At 34.7% G+C, this 21,026-nt stretch overlaps 1 protein-coding gene across 3 annotated transcripts in view; it reads left to right on the top strand.

The window, feature by feature from the left end:
- msk (importin-7 msk) overlaps positions 1-21,026 on the top strand; it is a 321,082-nt gene that overhangs the window by 17,611 nt on the left and 282,445 nt on the right. Inside the window, exon 1 of one of the 3 annotated variants that reach the window (XM_090394391.1) lies at positions 18,630-18,761. The exons of the other annotated variants lie outside the window; for them this stretch is intronic. The gene's annotated coding sequence lies outside the window, so the exon portion shown is untranslated. Of the gene's footprint in view, positions 1-18,629; positions 18,762-21,026 lie in introns of those variants that run through there. 3 annotated transcript variants of the gene reach the window in all.

Below are 21,026 nucleotides of genomic sequence, written 5' to 3'. Positions count from 1 at the left end.
CTTGACACCAGTGCAGATGCTCTGAGCATTTGCCTTCAAGATGAAAGGCTTCTTTTACAGCCTACCCGAAAATCCCCATCTCGAAGAGCACTCTGCACTGTTCGTGTTGATGGGCTATACTGGGAGGTGGATGGAGAACCTGCTGGGTCCACCGCAGCAAAAGTCTTACAAGTCTTTGTGACTTCTCAGGGCTCATTTGTCATGGTCTGAAAGGATATGGGGTCTTCCTGATTGTGGTGTGACTGTTGTAGTACCTCGCATTTCTGTACAATTTTATGTACAGTGGATTGTGGATACCCAGTCAGAACACTGATCTCATGGATGGACTTGCCACTTATACGGCACCCAATGATCATGCCTCATTCAAAATCACTTAACTGATGTGTCTTGGGATATGCTAGTCAGCTGTGTTCTGCAGAACTATCTTGGATATCTGTTATCTTCCTTTTATAGTGGATCCCATTCAGTGCTTTAGTGAGGCCAGTTCATTATATCTAGGGAGGGTGTCCAGATATCTTTGGCAGGACAGTGTGTGTGTGTGTGTGTGTGTGTGTGTGTGTGTGTGTGTGTGTGTGTGTGTGTGTGTGTGTGTGTGTGTGTGTGTAGTGCATAATTTTATGAATCTGATACTTTGTAAATTACAGAATCATGCACGGATAATGAATATCACACTTATATTTTGAGATCAGGTTGTAAGTGTTGAATGATGCTACCTTGTGGAGGCGTTTGCTGAGAAGGGTGTCTCCTACATTTTCACTGCTCATATTTAGTCTAAAAGTTGAATTTCTCAGTAGACTAGCAACATGAGAAACACAAAACCCAAATTTAGTTGGAATGGGTTATCCCTACAACTGACTAATGGTTGAACTGAATTTTTCAGAGGATTTATGCGTTGTTAGAAACAGTTATTCAAAATCAGTTGAATGACATGACCTGTAGAGGTGCCTGTAAAAGATGTGAACCTATTTACATCCTTCCTTTGTTTTTGTCCAATTTGGTTAAAATTCTCTTTTAAGTACTATGCAAGCTGCAGAGGTGTGTGCAAGCAAAATCATTCTTTTCCCTTTCATTTTAGTTTGATTAGGTTGAATTGGTTGAGCACTGTGACTATAGGCGTCTGAGGAGGAAGTAAAAAATAGAGCAACACTTGATTCTTTTATTAATCAAAAGTCATGCCTGTGACTCTTAACCACGCTATCGGCCAAGACGTCTATAGACGTCAAAATTATCATGGATGCGAAGTGCATATTAAAATTATAATGCCATTGCTATTACATTGAAATATATGATGGATACAAAGCATACAAGGATGTATATTTGATCCATAACGGCCGGCCGGTGAGGGGGGTTAAGCCAAGTATAGGCATACCCTCAGTCATACAACATGTTAGGTTCCAGACCATCATCATATAGTGAATTTCCTCATATAGCAAATAACTGCTCCCATTGTTTCCCCTGCTTGTGGATGCACGTAATGGTTGTAATACTTAATGCACGTAATAACATTTTTAAGCAGTCATGTATGTGCATAAATGGTGTAAATCAAAAAATTTAGGATTTTTGCAAACAAAAAGTTATTTTGAATTGCTTGGCATGAGGGAACACACCAAACAGTTTGGTCATCAATCTACACTATTAAAAGTTTTTCCATTTCAGCAATAAGATTGTCATGTTTACAGATAATTATAGTATTAACTAGTAGAACTTTTCATTTTGTTAAGAACTTTGTTTTAAACAGCAACAGTAGTTTGAGGTAAGTTTAGCCTGCAGCCTATTTCTGTGTTTGATACATCTTCGCTAAATTTAATAATTTTAATCTTAGTATGTAGCGTAATAGGTTTACATGCCTTCTTTGCACTGGAGCATCAACACCTTTACTTTGAATTTTATCTGCCATTATTAACAACAATAAAATAAAAGAATAGTTATAAACAGTTTATAATTCATAACAAAACGCAGAGATGCAGCGAGATGACATTGTAAACAGTTTATGAAAACTGTGTATCAGTTAAACACAGGAGCATCATGTCACTGAACCATCATATGAGTGGATAGTCATAAAACAAAGCATCATAAGGCAGAGTATCACTGTACTATAGCTAGTACTTTTTTTTATAAAAAATCGTTATGGTAACACTTTGACAACCCCCCACCTCTCCTTCAAACTATAAGAACAGGTAGACACAAAGTTTATTATTGATCAAAAGTATTTCAATGTAAAAGCTACAGATAATCTTGGGTGTGAGTGGCAGTTGAAAGAGGTAGAATAACAACATTAGATTTCTTAAGCTAAATAAGCTGCCAAAGTTAAAATAAAATTCAACAAGAAAAACTATCAGAAAAGAAGAAAATATCAACCTATCAAAACTAAAAGATAGCTCAAGCAGAAGTCAATTTTTAGAACAGTGGAAAATACTGGGAAGAAGAAAAAGAAACAGTGTTATCAATTGCAAAAGACACTCTAGGTACCAAACCCAAAATATACAACCAGTGGATGACCCAAGAAATCCTAGCTTCAATAGAAGAAAAAAGAGAGGCCAAGCTACTTGTAAACCAATAAAACAATGAAGAGAATAGAGAAAAATGCAGGGCACTAACAGATAAAGTTGATAACCTGTGCAAAAAAGCCAAAGAAAAATGGTTAGAAGAAAAAGCTAAGAAATGCCAAGAAGCATACCAACAAAACAACTTAAAAGTCTTCCATGACACTATAAGAGAAATTACAAAGGAATTCTCAGCAAAAGCAGTAACAATGATAAACAACAAGATGACTGAAACTGGGAATATTGAAGATATAAGGAAAATCTGGTCAAACCATTTTAAGACTATCTTTCACCAAGGAAACAAAACTACAATGCCAACAATAGAAGAAAATAACGACTACCCAAAAATTTTACAAGAAGAAGTTAGATATGCAATAAAACAGATGAAAAACAATAAGGCACCAGGCATTGATACTATCCCAACTGAACTGTGGTCATATGGAGACAGCACATCAATAGAATATTTAACAATCCTATTCAATAAAATACTACAAACAGGAGAGATCCCAGATGACTGAAGAACTAGAAAGATCATCCCAATATAAGAAAGGAGATAAAAGAGACTGCAGAAATTATAGACCAATCAATTTACTCTCCCACACCTATAAAATATTTGTAAGAATTATACAAAATAGATTAAAAAAACACCTATGAAGAACTGATAGGAATAGAACAAGCTGGTTTTCGAGGAAACTATTCAACAATAGACCAGATTTTCACATTGCACCAACTGGGTGCAATGTGAAAATCTAACCATAAAGAACTATATTGTTGTTTTGTGGACTTTAAACAAGCTTTCAATAGCATCAATAGAGAAATCCTTCTTAAAGCTCTACTAGAAAAAGCAATAGATAAATATATAGTACAGTTTCTGATAAAATATTACTCTAAGACAAATGCAAGAATTAAAAAGGGCACACTCACAACAGAACCCATAGAGATCCTAAAAGGAGTAATGCAAGGATGCCCATTATCCCCATACCTATTCAACATATATCTAGACAAAGTTGTAAAGAAGGCAATAGACAATGAGCCTGGAATCGATGTCAGTGGTTTAAACATAAATAATATCAAATATGCAGATGATCTCATCCTTATTGTAAGAACCCCAAATGACTACAAAGGTTGATAAACAAGCTAAACAAAATCTGTAAAACATATGACATGACAATAAATATACAAAAGATAAAAGTGATGAAAATAGGGAGGAACAGAACTACCATCTCAGCCACCCAAAATAGAGAACAAATAGAACACGTAGACAGCTTCATATATCTTGGATCAAAACTAACAGAAACAATAGATGAACTCGAAACAATCAAACACAGAATAGCGATAGGATGGACCACCATGGGAAAATTACAGAAAAACTGGAAAACAAAAAAGATATCTAAGCAAGCCCAAATCAAATCCTGCTCCATAGATGGCTATGGAGCAGGAGTGTGGACAGTTAAGAAAAGAGAGGAGGAAAAACTGCTGGCATTTGAAATGAAATGCTTAAGAAAAATAAATAGAACAAGTTGGATAGAAAAGAAAACAAACAGCACAGTCAGACAAGGATTATTGTATAAAAAGACAATAATAGAAAAAATTAGAAAACAACTGAGATGGTTTGGCCACACTGTACGCATGGATACAGACAGACTTCCTGACATCCTAATCAGTACTTTTCCAACTGAAAAAAGAAGACCCGGAAAACCAAGAATTACCTGGCTGGAATTAATAAAGAACATTTCGGGATGCAGAACGTATAAGGAACTTTTTCGAACAGAGGAATAGAGAAGACTGGAAGATCCTGCTCAAGGGAAGACTCCACCTGTCTTAGACAGAAGAGAAGAAGAAGAAAAATAAGCTGCATGCCAGAGTGGTAATATCACTAACACATGACTCTTTTCTTGCTTATGAAATGCATTGTTATTATTCTATCTTTTTGAATTGTTAGTTACACTGAAGATCTATAACTTGCATATCGAGTATTTGGTTATTTAGATTAATAATAAACCTGCATTGTCTGCATTTAGTCTAAATCTATGCCCCAACTACCACTTTAAACTTGTCAACCTCATGACTTCAGTTTGTGTTTAATATTGTTACTCTGCAAATGTGTGTTAGGTTCTGTTGATTTTTTTTTTTAAAAAAGCACTTAGAAAATATTAAAAATACAAAAGTATTGTCATTTTTCTCCAATTGAATTTCACTCCAATTGGACAAAAATGAAAACAATGAGTGGGGTTGATCACATCATTCAAGTGATTTTGAGATTTAGAGTATAGTTGTTTCTGGATTTGCTTATGTTCCTCTTGAAAAATTCATTCCAATTAATCTGTATGAATGGAAGGATTCTAGGGAAGTGGATCCCCCCCTTTACAGGGTGAATTAATCATTCAGTGAATTTTGACTAGATATGAGAATACACTTGTCTCTTCAGTTGTTCAGAGTTCCTTGAAATTTAAGCACAACAGAACAGAGTACAGAGTTTTAATGGAAATTGCAGATGGTGCTACATTTTACATCATCCATCAATTTTAGCAGTTAATTTAGGTGTTTTAGCTACTTTCATTTACTGGGGGGAATGATAATTTAGAAATTGATATTTGGCCGAAGTTCTATTTATTACTGTTATTATTTTCTATCAGAACCACATCCGAAAAGTTGCAAAACCTATACTCAGTGCTGTGTGGGTAAGAAGTTCAGTAGAGAGAAGTAATCTTTTGATGCATTCCTTGAACAGAAAGGTTGTAGTCTTTAGAGATAGTGATCATTGAGAATATAAAATCTCCTCTGAAATTTGAGGAATACCATAAGAATAGAACAATAATATCATTATTAAAATAATATAAGTAACACTTTTTACATTATGTCCAATTCTTGTTTCTTTGTGATTTGGCTTGAAATCCAAGATGGATTTAATACTTTAAATTTGGCATGGGCTGTGTCCTGTTGAATAAAAATCATTGATGGATAATATTCACCTTTAAACTGAAGGCACAGCAGCTCAAATTTTAGCTCCAATAATTCTTCTAATAAGAGTAAGAATAATAGCGCAGTAGAGGGCTTTACATGATGAGTCCTTAGGCTCTATGGAGGTTTCCCATAACAATAGTAGTAATCAAAGTGGTTGGTGACTTGTTGCAGTACTTTGCTTATGAGTCATTGCTGCGAAAGTAATGCTTGCACAGTGAATGGCCTTTTGTTTTGTTCCTTCATCCCTCCATTACAATTTAGTATTCAAAGAAAGTATAAAAACAGAGGAATATTCATGTAAAAAATCTTATTTAATGTAAAATTTCTGCCTAAATGTCATAGTCATCTTCAGTATAAGATTATAGAATGGCAATTAAACAATAACATTCAATTCTGAAAGATGCCACCGAAGTATCTAATCTAAGATAACTAAATATGATCAATTTTCTAACTTAAGATATATACATAAATAAAGTTAGGAAAGATTAGCAGATTTAAAAAATGTGCTATCTCCCATAAAGAGATAGATGTTGACCATCAGATTTGTTTCAGTTATGACAAAAGTAACATTTCACACTTTTCTTCATAAAGCCGTTCTATGAGGAAATGACTGGGCTCTTTTCTTGTTCCAATAAACTATGTGTAGTGCAGTTGTTGGAAGTTTTTCCACTTGGTTATATTATAAATTAAATATACCAAGAAATTATGTACTTGGGTTAATCCTTATCCAATTGTAAGCAAACAAGTTTGTGCCTGAAAACTAGAGCAACTCACATATAGAAGCTAATGACTTCACATCACTTGTCTTAGTATCCCATAATGCAAAGCACATATCCTTGCGGACATGTATCATGTTATGGATTACGGGAAGGTCACTATCCAGACTGGTTTCAACCTTTATTGAGGTCTCATCAGTGGGATCCAACCCAAAGGTGATACCAAGGTTGAAGTAATGCAGAAGTCATATTTTTCTATACAAGTAGCCAAAAGGTGTCCCACCTTATTATTGAAATATTCTGGATTAGAGATAGTTGGAAATTTTTCCACTTAGTTATCAATAAAGTCAAAACTGGTCTGGGTAATGACCCTTCCCATAATGCATAGCATTATACATGTCTGCAAGGATGTGTGCTTTGCATTATGGATACTAAGGCAAGTGATGTGAAGTCATTAGCTTCTATATAGCAATTGTCCCAATTCTGAAAATACTTCAGATGCAAACTTGTTTGCTGGGATAAAGGATTAATCCAAGTATATAATTTTTTGGTATATTTAATTTATATGTTTAGTGCAGATAGCATGCTTACCACACTGTTCATGCTCATGGTATTTAATATAAGACTTCTAGATGAATAAAAGGACATTTTCCAGTTTGTCTATATCTTCACTAAATGTAGTTTATTGGAACAAGACAAGAGTTCTTCATAAAAGATCTGATGGTCATATCTATCCACTTTGTGGGAGATAGCACTTTTTAGATCTGCTAATCTTCCCTAAAAATATATTATTATTATTATTATTTGTCACCTCCAGGGAGTCCAATGACTCATCAAGGGAGGGCATCCACTCTACAACTCTGCTTCCACCACTCACAATCCACCAACTGACCTCAACTACACCAACGGCATCTACTGCCGACCACCACCACTAGTATTTCCACAATCGCAAACATCCACGCCCACGGTGGGATTTGAACCCGCAGCCACTTGACTGGAGAGCGGACAGGCTAACCACTTGGCCAGCCAGGCTGGCTATACACACTCTGTCCAAATAGAAACTGAACTTTACGAAAATAGAAGAAACTAGTGGCGCCACCTGTTGTATCTTTTGGTTGTCAAAAGCAGCAACCTTCATTAGTGATGTGTCAACTGTTTATGACATTTGTTTCATTAGAAGTCGACTTATAGTGCCAAGAGTGACGTGTTTTGATGAACAGTTGGAAAATGAATTTCAAACAGAGAACTGTGATTGACGTTTGTGTTAAACTTGGTCAAAGTTTTACCAAAATTCATCAAATGCTTCAAAATGCATATGGTGATGAATGCTTATCCCTTACTCAAGTTTACGAGTGGTTTAAGCGATATCAAAGTGGTCGTGAGGACGACAAAAAGCCAGGCCATCCAGTTTTTGGACGGCCTGGCTTTTCGTCGTCATGCCAAAAAGTGCATGATTTTTTTCAAAGAAAACCCGAAATTGTCCATGAGATTGATTGGAGATGAATTGGGGATTCCAAAATCAATTGTGCACAACATTTTGACCGAGAGTTTGGGGCTTCGTAAATTGAATTTGTTCCCCACAAGTTGACTGAAGACCAAAAAATGTAGTGAATTGAACACTGCAAAGACTTCATTAAAACCCATCATAAGGACTCAAACTTCCTTGAAATGATCATATCGTCATTTCAAGGGAGTTTTGAGTATGAGCTCGAAACAAAGCGCCAGAGTGCTGAGTGGAGACCACCAGAAGAGGGGCATCCGGAAAAAAAAAAAGTTGCTTGGAGAAGTCAAAAATAAAGACAATGCTGATTTGTTTCTGCGATTCCAAGGGCATTATCCACAAAGAATTCGTTCTGCCTGGCCAAACGGTCAATGGTGAGTTTTATCTCGAAGTTTTGAAGCAATTGATAGCAAGAATTCGTCTCGTATGGCATGAATATCGTGATGCAGGCAGCTGGTTACTTTTGAACGATAATGCACCATCTCATCATTCGAAGATTGAGACAGTTTTTGAGCAAAAACGAAGTTTGTGTGTTGGATCACTCGCTGTATTCACCTGAATTTAGCACCCTGTGATTTCTTTCTCTTCCCCCAATTTCATTTGCCGATGACAAGAAAGCGATACGACACCATTGAAAACGTTCAAGCGGTAGTAACCACAACCCTCAACAGTATCTCAAAAACCGATATAAAAAACTCAAAACTCATTTAACAAATTAATTGACGTGCCAAATGCTGTATCGAAGCTGAGGGAGGGTATATTAATTGAAATAAATGATTTGAATAATTATAATTGACCTGTGTTTTATTTTCTATCAAAAGTTTGGTTTCTTTTTGGACAGAGGTTGTATACACATATTTTGTACTGAATTTGGCTATGATATTTAGGCAAAAATTTTACGTTAAATAAGTTTTTTACGTGAGTTCTTCCGTTTTTATATTTCTTTTGTTTCATCCAACTCATGGTATTCCGTTATTGAAACACGGTTTAGTATATAGTGGTGTATGATTATCAAATTATGTAAAACAGCAAGCAGTAATTGAATTTTTGATGCACAAAAATCAATGTTTCAGCTACTAAAATTCACTGCTGATTACAGGGTTTTTATGGTAAAGCAACTGGATGTGTAATCCTAATTGTGACTGATGATTTCCATAAGCAAAAAGTATTTAATCAGAGAAAGATGGCAAATAAGACTGAGATTAATTAGCATTGAGGTTGAATGCTGGAGTAGCATGAGTCAGCTAGATCATTACAGCATTGTGTTATGGTAAAGTAGATGTGTGTACTGTTGTTTTTTGGCTTGAAGATTAAGAACAGCAATGATAAAGTTGATTGACTGATCATGGAGTAGGCATTCGGAAACTGCCACACTGATAATTTCCATAAGCAGAAAGCATTTAATCAGAAAGAGACCAGTCAGCATTAAAGTAGCATGAATCACCCAAATCATTATAGATTTAGGTTACAGTGAAAAGTGTGCATTCTGGAAGTCTGTTTGCCAGTTGCTTTCACTTTAGTTTATTCTATGTAATATTGGCACCCTTCCTCACCAAGTTCAGAACCAGACCTTCTAGAAAGTACGTTCTGACTGTCTTTTGGAACAGCAAAGGTCATTTATCAGGACTGTGTCATGAAGGAGGTGACAGATTTGCAAAGTTATGTGAAGACCTTGAAAGAGTCAAATCAAAACAGCAAATTAATCATTTTCATGCTGAGGAACAGCCATTTGGTTTAGCAGCATAATAATACAGGGCTGCATGTGAGCACTTTCACTTCAATGGCTAGGAAGCAACCACGGTGGAGACGTTACTTTCATAATGCCCCTACTTTCCATCCACTGGAAAAAAGTATTAAATTCATTTCTTTACCTGTGCAGATATCATTCTGTTTAATGAATTTTGCCATAACTTATCGAGTTGTTAATTAAATAATTGCTGCATTCCTTTTTGTAAAATCTCACCTGCCGTTTTGGTTAAATTGTGCAGAAATTGTTGAAGGACTTTAAACAACATAAACAATTATATTCAAAATTTGGCTATAAATTGTGCAATCTGTATGAGTGTCTGTGGTGAATGAGACCTCTGCATCCCCTCCCTTTTCTTTTTGTCCAGTTGGGCTGGGAAATCAGACTAATCAAACTACTAAAATGAATTAAATGCCTTTTAGATAAGATACAGCTGTATTGAAAATATCATTGAAATTTATTGATGTGACCTGTTCAGGTGTGTGTTCAGGAGAGTTGTTAATCAGAAGAGTGAGCACTATTAGAAACAACTGTTCCAAACATGGCGAAATCATTTAAAGGTGTGATGTGAAGATATCTGTACAACACCTTTAATTTTTTGTTTGATTGAGATTAAATTCTCATAAGAGAATAAATAAGAAGAAAAATTATGTTTTCTTTTTATATTTTTTCTCTCTCTGTTTTCCAAGTGCACTGATTTTTTTTTTTTATTAATTGGATTGAATGCTTCCAGTTTTGTCAACAGTGTCTTGTTGGATACTTAAATATCTTGGACTAATCAAAGTGACATCAGTAATATTTAGCCTATAACTAGTTAACAGCAGATCAGATTCTGTCCCTGATTATTCTTGCACTGTAGTCACTGCATTATGGCAACATCATGTTGAGTGTAAAATACATAGAACATCATGTTTGCAATTTTGAAATTTTCTATAGTATAAATTACAGATGCCAAGAAATTATATTCTTGGTTTAATCATTTATCCAAATGCAAGCAAACAGAGTATAAAATTACCAATATATAGTGTTATCTCTAGGCAGGATGTGAGGATCATAGTGAATAGGAGAATTAAAGTTTAAGATGATTCAAGACAGCATGGAGAATTGTTGCAATGATAAGAATGTTAACAATTCTTGATAAGGAAATGGTTGTACCATTGTAAAAATCATTGCTCACTCTGCACCATGTTTGGATTACATTAGAAGTTAGTTAAGAAGATGTGTAATGAAGGTAGTGTTGGGAGTCAACTGTTGGGTAATAAGGAATTTGGAAAATATGAGGAAGCAAGGTATCATGAATTGAAATTTTTACTGACATAACATAGACTACAATCACCTTTCCTCTTACATTCAGACTGGAATATCTATAGCACTATAAATGGACATAATAGCATCATGCATGCACGAGTACAGAACTATAAGGGTACATAAAGTGCCATACCATAGTGTAGTTGGTATAGGTTTGCATAATCCTATATCAACTACACTATGGTATGGCACTTCATGTACCCTTATAGTTCTGTACTCATACATGCATGATTGAACCAGAGTGTTCAAGCTGCACTCTTGGAATTGGTATGATGATATCAGTATGAAAATAGTATAGTCCTACCCTCTTGGACAGCAATGCTTTGCTGGTTGCTGATGATCTACAGTGGTTAGGTTTAACATAGAATAGCATCAAACAGGTGATACCATCACTTGCTATGAGAATGTTAACAACAAGTAGATGCTCATGATGAGTGAAGGGTACATTGCTTTCTACAAGATAATTAACAGATACGTTGCTATAGTTGACTTTGAAATCCTACCTTAGAAATCAAGGACAGTATCCCAGTTGATGCACTACCGTACTCATGTATGGAGCTTCAGAGCCAAAAAGCCCACAAGACATCCTCTTTTCTCTAAAAGTTATTGTCAAAAATAACTGCTCTGGTGTCAGAATATGCCAAGCAGACACTATTCACAAAAAACTATGTTAGGCCACTAAACTGTATAGTGCAGGTGGATAATGCAGTTTAATGGAAATCCCTTGTTGGTTTCACCCATCCAGACTAGCACTATCATGATATTGGTCATGCTTTGCTGGTCATAATTTGGATCCCTGTTATTTATTATTATATATATTAACCATGTGTTTGTTTGTGGTTCCCCACTCAGAGACTCACCTGTGGCTAGGGAATTCACTGGAACCCAGTATATGCTAACTGTGGTTACAGATCCTACATGTTGTTAGGCATCTAGTGGAATCATTTCGACAGGTTATCCTTCCCAGAGATAGTCCAGTGTGATGCCAATGTATAAGTTGGTCAGAGGAATTTATTGAGTATATTATTTATATGGGCACTCCTTGGAGTCAAGATTATTGCAGAAGACCCACTCCATCCATTAACACAATACCTGTTATACATCTCCTTAAACCTATTCACTGTTGGGTGCTCACAACTACCTCTAGCAATCCTTTCCACTCATTCATCACTCTCCAAGGAAAGAATCTAGTCTGCACACCCTTACTAACCACACACTTAGGCAGCTTCCAAGTGTGATCCCATATTTTCCCTCTACTCCCCATATATAAAATAATTTCTTCTGTGTCAATCTTATAGTATCTCTTGAGTAACTAATAGTTTCTATCATAATCCATCTCCTCTGCCTGTCAGCTAAACTCCACAACCCACACATCCTCAATCTATCCTCATAGGTAACATTCCACAGACCTGTCATCAGCTCGGTCACTTGTCCCTTAGTCCTCTCCACCACCACCTGATCCTCAAGAAACACAGGTGACCACATCTGCACAATAGTCAACATGTGGCTGAATCATAGCCTTATGAAGAAGGATAATAAACTGTTTTTACTTGTCAATGTGTTCTTCAACATCCAAGTAATCCTCTGAGCTATTTTGCCAACTCTTGCAATATGTCCTCTGAATTTCAAATCTCTATCCACCATCACTATCTACCACCCCCATCCATGCTACCAAACTCATCCATACCTATTTGCTCCAACTTATGTAATAGTTTTCCATGTGATATTCTGTCAGATGCCTTTGTATCACCTTACATTTTACAACATTGAATTGACAACTATTGTCTTTGGTCCACACTGCCAATTTATTTCAATCATCTTATAAGACACATACATCACCATTATTAATTATTGCCCTCCCTACTTTTGCATCATTGGCAAACAACTGATTGTCCCCTTCAAATCTTCTGCTATATCATTAATATACAAATTAAAGAGTAGTGGTCCTAGTACAGAGCTTGGGGCACTCCACTAGTTACCCTCATTCACCTTGATTCCACTCCACCATACACCACCCTTTGATGTCTATTCCCCCCCCCCCCCCCCAATCCATGTTTTCCATGCGGTATTCTGTCAGATGCCTTTGCAAAGTCCAGCAGTATCATGGTGTAGACATTTCCTTTATCCAATTCTGCCGTTCACCTTATTATAAAATGTGAATAAATTACTGAGGCAGGACCTACCTTTTACAAAGATTCAACAACTTCATCAGAGGCACTGCCAGTTCACTTGCACATTCTCGTAGCATGTGAGTAGACATACCATCAAGGCCCACTGCTGTATTTACATTGATATTTTTCAGTATACTGACTACTTCCAGTTCATCTACCTCAATGCTTACCTCAGTAACTGCAAAGTTACCACCTAGATGAAATACCATTGCATAGCGATCACTTAGTAACTAAACTATTTCTTCTGCTTCTCTCACTCTCCTACCATCAGTGCGGAGTAAAGTTATCTTTCCATAATCATTCTTTCGCTTACTTGCTACATAGCGAAAAAAAGTTCTTTTGGATTTACTTTAGCCTGCTTAGTTAATTTTCTTTGAAATCTGATTTAGATTTCCTTACCATACTAGTTACCCTTCTTGCTTGTGCTTTATACTGTTTATAGGCATGCCAGTCACCTTGTTGTTTATATTCCTTCTGCAAAGCTTTCTTTTTTTGCAGTTCTTGCTTTATATTGCTAGTCATCCCTACTCAGTTTAACCTCCTGACCCTAGAGAATAAATCAAGTAGGTTTATCCTCCAGAGTCAGGATGATGTATATCTACTCTGATATACATGATATATCAGAGTAGATATAGATAGCTGGATATCTACTCTGATACTGCCTCGCTCAAACAATTCTTGACCACTTCTCATGCACTAATGACATTCATTCCATGTAGTTTCTTATGCCATGGCACTGCTCCAAGTTGCCTCCTAAGTTTGTCATAATTATCAGCTTTGTAATTCTGCATAAACCCTTTTTTTGACTGAAATTTCCACATGCTGAGTCACTTGCCCTGATTGGAGGTAGAGTTGCCATTGCAGTTATAGATAGATCTTCTGATGCTGTTACCAGATCCAACACTCTCAAACCCCTGGTTCTTTCCATCATGTGCTGTTTCAGGTAATTATCCCTTAGTAACTGTATAAATTCCATTTCCATTTTGCTGTGTGCCCTTTTCTCCTTCCAATCTATATCACTACAGTTGAAGTCTCCCATGATAATTGATTGGCCTGCACTCATTGTATAATCTGCTGATGCATGTTGTCAACAATTTTTTCTGGACCCCCTAAGTCTATAGCAGCAACCAACAATATATTTTGTCTGGTTGGCCTCTATCTCACACCAGACAGCCTCAAATGAACCACTTTCATCAGATTTACAATCTTCCTCAACTTCTATAGAAGAGATTTGCTCCATTGTTCACAAAGTTCAAAACTTTGTAAATAAACAATGGCGTAAGCATTGATTTTTGCTTGGAGGATGGTGGGTTTGGGGAATACTGAATTATCCAGTAAAGGCTGGGATAATTGAATGTGTTTAGGTGATATAACAGGCATTATGATTATCTCATGGATCTCCTGTGATATCTGAAGGATGTCATGGAAGTGTAAACTTGTAATAATGCTAATGCAAGTTTCCATTTTAAAATTTTTTTATGGAATTTACAACCGTGTTAAAAAAAAAAAACTTTTTTATTATCCCAACATTTCGATCTTCACATCAAGATCATCATCTGGAGCATACATAAGTATACAGAACAAGCCGAGTTACATCATTAACTATAAGCTAGAGACACAATGATTTGATCACATGTTATTCTACTGGCGTGACCTCTGGTGAAAAAAAAATAAAATAAAAATAAATAAATTAATTAATAAATAACATAAAAAATAAAATTAATAAATTTTTACATCAAGCTAAATTCTATATTTTACAATGACAGGAATTCTTTTAGATGGTTTTCTTTCAGAAACAATTGGTGTCCTATTTTTAGTATTACAATTCTTATTTTTGATTTACAATACTGGATTTTCTACAGTCCTGTTTATAGTTGTTCTTGGTGAGGAAGGTCGAATATATACCTTCCATATGTTTGGGATTTTTAAACCATCATTGTTGTTCAGATTGGGGTGGTTGCTGATAATCTCACAGGCTTCCTTGAATTTTCATTCATACCATGTTCTAGTGTGATGTAGACAGCTGGTGGTTTTCCAGTCAATTCTGTGTAAGGTATTCAGGGCATGATCAGAAAGACCAGCTTCACCATAATTATTATATGTTAATGTGTCGTTTATGTTCTTTTTGTCTAATAGGAATAGTGCGTCCTGTTTCTCCTATATATGGTATGTTGCAAGTACAATAAATCCGGTATACTCCAGGGTGAGCTAGTGGAGGGAGTGGGTCTTTGGATGAGTTGAGTAGGTTTTTGAATTTTGCAGGAGGTTTAAAGGTGGCTTTGAGGTTGTACTTTTGTAGTACTCTGTTTATTTTGTCTGATATTCCTTTAATGTATGGAATGGTTATAGTTTTACTGTAGTTCGGTTTGTCTTTGTTTTTTATTGTGGTTTTGTAAAGAATTTTGTTTATAGTATTTTGGCTGTATCCGTTTTGTTGTAGGTTATTACTGATAATTTGAAATTTGTCTTTCAGTGCCTGTTCATTGGAACAAATCGTCCGAGCTCTGTTTTTTAGTGTGTTGGGTGGTGGTAAGAGTTTATGTGTATGTATTGTCCCGTATGTGTTGGTTTTCGGTAAACAATGAAGGAAAGATTGCATAGATACCTAATAACATAGCAGACAAAATACATACAGAAACTGCGAACATTTTAAACCATAACAAAATAATAACAAGCAACATAACTAAACACGAATTAACAGCGATAAAATCACTTAAAACAAATCCGAACATAGTAATAACCAGAGCCGATAAAGGAAATGCCACTGTCATTTTAAACCGTACCACTTATATAGAAAAAATGAATCTGCTGGTCTCTGACAATAACACATACAAATTAGTTAACTACAACCCAACTAACAGAACAAAAAACAAAACAGAGAAACTACTTAAATCAGTTACCACATGACCCGAAAATACAGTCAAAAAACTGTTCCCTCATTATGCACGCTCTCCTAGAATTTACGGGCTACCTAAAATTCACAAAGAAAACACCCCGCTAAGACCCATCGTTGAAGGAATTGATAGCCCGACGTATCACTTAGCCAAAAAATTAGTGGCGACACTCAAGGAGTTGGTAGGTCATTCCCCTTTCTATATCAAAAACACACAACACTTCATAAACATCATCAAAGACATTATATTAGAAAAAGATGATTTATTAGTCAGTTTTGACGTCTCTGCCCTCTTTACGACAGAACAAATTCCCTCCAGATATCACGGCGCTTTTTGCGCATGTATTACGATCGGGTTATTTTGTATGGCAAAACGCCTTCTACTTACGAAAAGAAGGCACAACCATGGGCTCGCCATTATCCCCCCCCATTGCTAACTTTTACATGGAACATTTGGAACTTGCCCTAGATTCCTCCCCTCTAAAACCCAAAGTCTGGCTTAGATATGTTGACGATGTTTTCGCGATCTGGTCCCATGGCCGCCAGACATTAGACACATTCCTTAGCTACCTAAACAAACAACACAAACGCATATAGTTCACAATTGAAATTGAAAAACACAACACACTTCCGTTTCTTGATACACTTGTCACACGTCTTCCCTCGGGCAATCTTTCATTCACTGTTTACCGAAAACCGACACATATGGGACAATACATACACATAAACTCTTACCACCACCCAACACAAAAACTAGGTGTCATCAACACGCTAAAAAACAGAGCTCAGTGATTTGTTCCAATGAACAGGCACTGAAAGACGAATTTCAAATTATCAGTAATAACCTACAACAAAACGGATACAGCCAAAATACTATAAACAAAATTCTTTACAAAACCACAATAAAAAACAAAGACAAACCGAACTACAGTAAAACTATAACCATTCCATACATTAAAGGAATATCAGACAAAATAAACAGAGTACTACAAAAGTACAACCACCTCAAAGCCACCTTTAAACCTCCTGCAAAATTAAAAAACCTACTCAACTCATCCAAAGACCCACTCCCTCCACTAGCTCACCCTGGAGTATACCGGATTTATTGTACTTGCAACATACCATATATAGGAGAAACAGGACGCACTATTCCTATTAGACAAAAAGAACATAAACGACACATTAACATATAATAATTATGGTGAAGCTGGTCTTTCTGATCATGCCCTGTGAATACCTTACACAGAATTGACTGGAAAACCACCAGCTCTCTACATCACACTAGAACATGGTATGAACGAAAATTCAAGGAAGCCTGTGAGATTATCAGCAACCACCCCAATCTGAACAACAATGATGGTTTAAAAATCCCAAACATATGGAAGGTATATATTCGACCTTCCTCACCAAGAACAACTATAAACAGGACTGTAGAAAATCCAGTATTGTAAATCAAAAATAAGAATTGTAATACTAAAAATAGGACACCAATTGTTTCTGAAAGAAAACCATCTAAAAGAATGTTTATTCCTGTCATTGTAAAATATAGAATTTAGCTTGATGTAAAAATTTATTAATTTTATTTTTTATGTTATTTATTAATTAATTTATTTATTTTTATTTTATTTATTTTTCACCAGATGTCATGCCAGTAGAATAACATGTGATCAAATCATTGTCTCTCTAGCTTATAGTTAATAATGTAACTCAGCTTGTTCTGTATACTTATGTACGCTCCAGATGATGATCTTGATGTGAAGATCAAAACGTCGGGATAATAAAAAAGTTTTTTTTTTAACATGGTTGTAAATTCCATAAAAAATATTTTTAAATGAATGCTGATCACCGTGGAACCCTAAAAGAACTAATGCAAGTTTCATTGTGAAAAACTAATGATTAGTTAAAAACTAAAGTTTGTTTTATGTGAGTTTGCTTAACATGTGTAATGTAATTTTGTTTCTGGTAAAGAATATAGATTTATTATCACATTCTCACCAGCCCCGTTTTTTTTTTTTTTTTTTTTTATTTATTTTTATTTTATTTCTATTTATTTATTTATTTATTTTTGCTCTCTCCTCCACACACACATACAATAATCCATCCATTGTTACAAAGTGTTTAGTTTCATGACAGGTCATTGTAAAAATCAGTGAAAAGCAGTAAAAAATAATAATAATAAAAAGATTTTACATACTGAATTTGATATTACTATTTTAATAAATATCAGTAAAATTTTCTTATGCTGTGTATATGTTTTGATTTCATTAATTTCATTAAACTTAAAAGGAATGCAAGCTCCTTACATTGTCGGTGGAATAACATGTAAATGTAAAGATTCCTGGTTTAGGTTGATATATATATATATATATTGCCAGATGTTATCAGTTGGATAGCTGATTTAAAAAGTTGTGATACTTATAACATCATAAAAGGTTACTATATTTTGGTATAATTTTTAAGGAACATAATAGCCTCAACTAATTTGTCTTATACTGAGATTCATTTGTTACTTTGATGTATGTAGTTCTCTTGCTGTACCTCTCCTTTCCAATCACAGTTCTTAGAATGGCACCATTAGCTTTTTCTAGAAATTCCCTTCCCAGACAACTTGATGATTCCTTTGTGTAATACGGACCAATGCTGTTTCATTTTGCTTTTAGTGCTGACGGTTTGACTCATGGGAAATACCAATTGCAGTTAGTCATCAGAAGCTAGTATAAAAGCTTTAGCAAATGCTCAGAATTATTCTTAGGCATCTTTAAAGGCCAACTTCATCTTTCTCTGTGTTCAGGTCTCCTGTTATTCAGAGAAAGATGGAGTTGGCTGGTAAATATTGTTTGCATTTTATTTTTTCTTTGTGTAGTATAGTAGAATAAAATCTATTTCAGTGAAGAATGCTATGGATATAACCAAGTAGGGTATGTTATGTAACAAATATGCTTATGTTCTAATGTTTGATTTGTGATTTTTAAAAAGCTGAATGTGTCTGTCTTTGCATAACAGAATAGGGGAAGGTGTTCTAAGTTTCTACAAGTTAATGTTTAAATTTCAACATTTTCATGTGGAATTGTCATTAAATAACTTATGTAATATCAATATATTGAATCAATATTTCTTATTTATTGATTAAATTTTTTTTTTTTTTTTATGTGGTATGTGTATTTTAACAATGTTGAAAATTCTAAAAAGAAGACTTGCAGTTCTTAGGAAATGGGGAAAAAATGAGTTACTACATCTGAGACACTAGTTATTACATACCACCAACCAAGACTTAATGGTGGTAGTTGTGTGTAAATAATATATCATGGAATTCATTGATGGCTATTACACACAATTCAGTTCACAAATGTGTTTTTGTCTGTTTTTCTCTGCCTGTTTTCTGGGAGGAAAATCCAGTTTTCCCAAAGGAAAAAAATCCTGGTACTTTTGTATGAAACTCTCTTTCATTTGAAAAGTCTATGCATGTTTTGTCCTTTCCTGTTTTTCTATTCTTGTGTGAATGTTCTCTTTATATAGTAACTCAGTTGGTTGTCTTCTGGAAATCACTTGTGATTTCCTTTGAGTAGTGAAAGGCGAAAAATGACATTGTGCAGGGATAAATGCATAATATTGAAACCATAATGGTGATGAGCTAAAAAATGTTAATAACATTAACATGTCATTTAAAATTCTCATTCAAATTTTGAAGTATGATTATTTGTTTTATCAATAGACATGCAGTTTTGTGAGATGGCAATTGTTAGATACATTTGAGAGTTATAGATTATATATGGGATAGAGTTGTTTGCAGAGAGAGAAAGAGGTACATGGGGATTTCACATGTTGTGGGGGGGGGGTGTTGTTTGAAAAAATTTCTTCCAGTAACTGGTATTTTATTACATGAAAATTTTTTGCTATAAGAAAAAACTTTTCAAGAGCTAAGGAAATTTCAAGAACTAACCTGATATCCACAATGATTTGAGTAAAAACTAAGCCTAAATAAAGGGACTTATCATAAACAATCCTTTCATTTTATTTTTATTACTGTATTTAAAGTTGCTTACTCTCTCTCACTCACTTTATACACACACACACACACACACACACACACACACACACACACACACACACATACACACACACACACACACACACACACACACACACACACACACAATATTTATTTAGAACAGTACAAACTTCTTATTCATGTTGTACAGAGGTGGCAGGTTCTCCCTCTCAGAAACATGGATTTTTCATCCTGCAAAACACTTGCCTCATACCATTATTTTCCTTAACTCTAAAGTCAAATAGCCGTAGTATTCAGTTTGTTTTAAACATATTCATCTTAATATGTTTAAAACAAATAGGATTTAATAAAATAATTTTTATATATTTTCAAAAATTTTATATATTTAAAAAAAATACCATTATTTTCCTTAACTCTAAAGTCAAATAGCTATAGTATTCAGTTTGTTTTAAACATATTCATCTTAATAAGTTTAAAACAAATAGGATTTAATAAAATAAAAAAATAAAAAGAGTTGTAAAATAGTGTTTTATATTGATAAATACTTATGTTACCTTTATATTTTTTTTTTTATTGAAATGTTCCACAAATAAGTCATCATCATCATGCGTATCAAGGATTTAGGCCTAGCCTGGCCTGTTCCAGCCTTAGAAGTCATCGTTTAAGAGGACATCCTGGTTTTCTTTTTCCTAATGGCGTGTACTTTAAGGCTTGTTTTAGTAATCTTTCTTTTTTCATTCTTTGAACGTGTTCCATCCATTCATGTTTACGTTTTTTAATTTTTTCTATTATATAATCCACAAATAAGTATCTCATTAAAATAACTAATAAATTTAATTAAAAATATTAAAATCAGATATTATAATTTTCTTATTGTTATTACATCACTAGAAAACTATTGGATACGGTGAAGGTTTAGATTTGCTTTACTGATAAATGCATTACAAGTTATCAATTGTATAATCTCAGAAAAACTGATGAAATACATAGTTACAGCATAAGAATAGTTTCACCTCAGAACATTTCATATATATGTCAACTGTATATAGTTTTCCATAGTCACCTTGTTTGCTAACTCAATTGGCTCTGATAAGCCTAATTTTATTATCGATTCTGTTACTAACCCTGTTACCATGGCCAATTATGCTCACTTTGGTTCTATGTATGTTCATGG

The sequence above is a fragment of the Typopeltis vanoorti genome, chromosome 6 (genome assembly GCF_054136105.1).
Source record: "Typopeltis vanoorti isolate ZY-2024b chromosome 6, IOZ_Tvanoo_1.0, whole genome shotgun sequence".
Taxonomy (NCBI): Eukaryota; Metazoa; Arthropoda; class Arachnida; order Uropygi; family Thelyphonidae; genus Typopeltis; species Typopeltis vanoorti.
The sequence above is the reverse complement of the archived record's forward strand: the minus strand, read 5'-3'. Positions and strand labels throughout refer to the sequence as shown.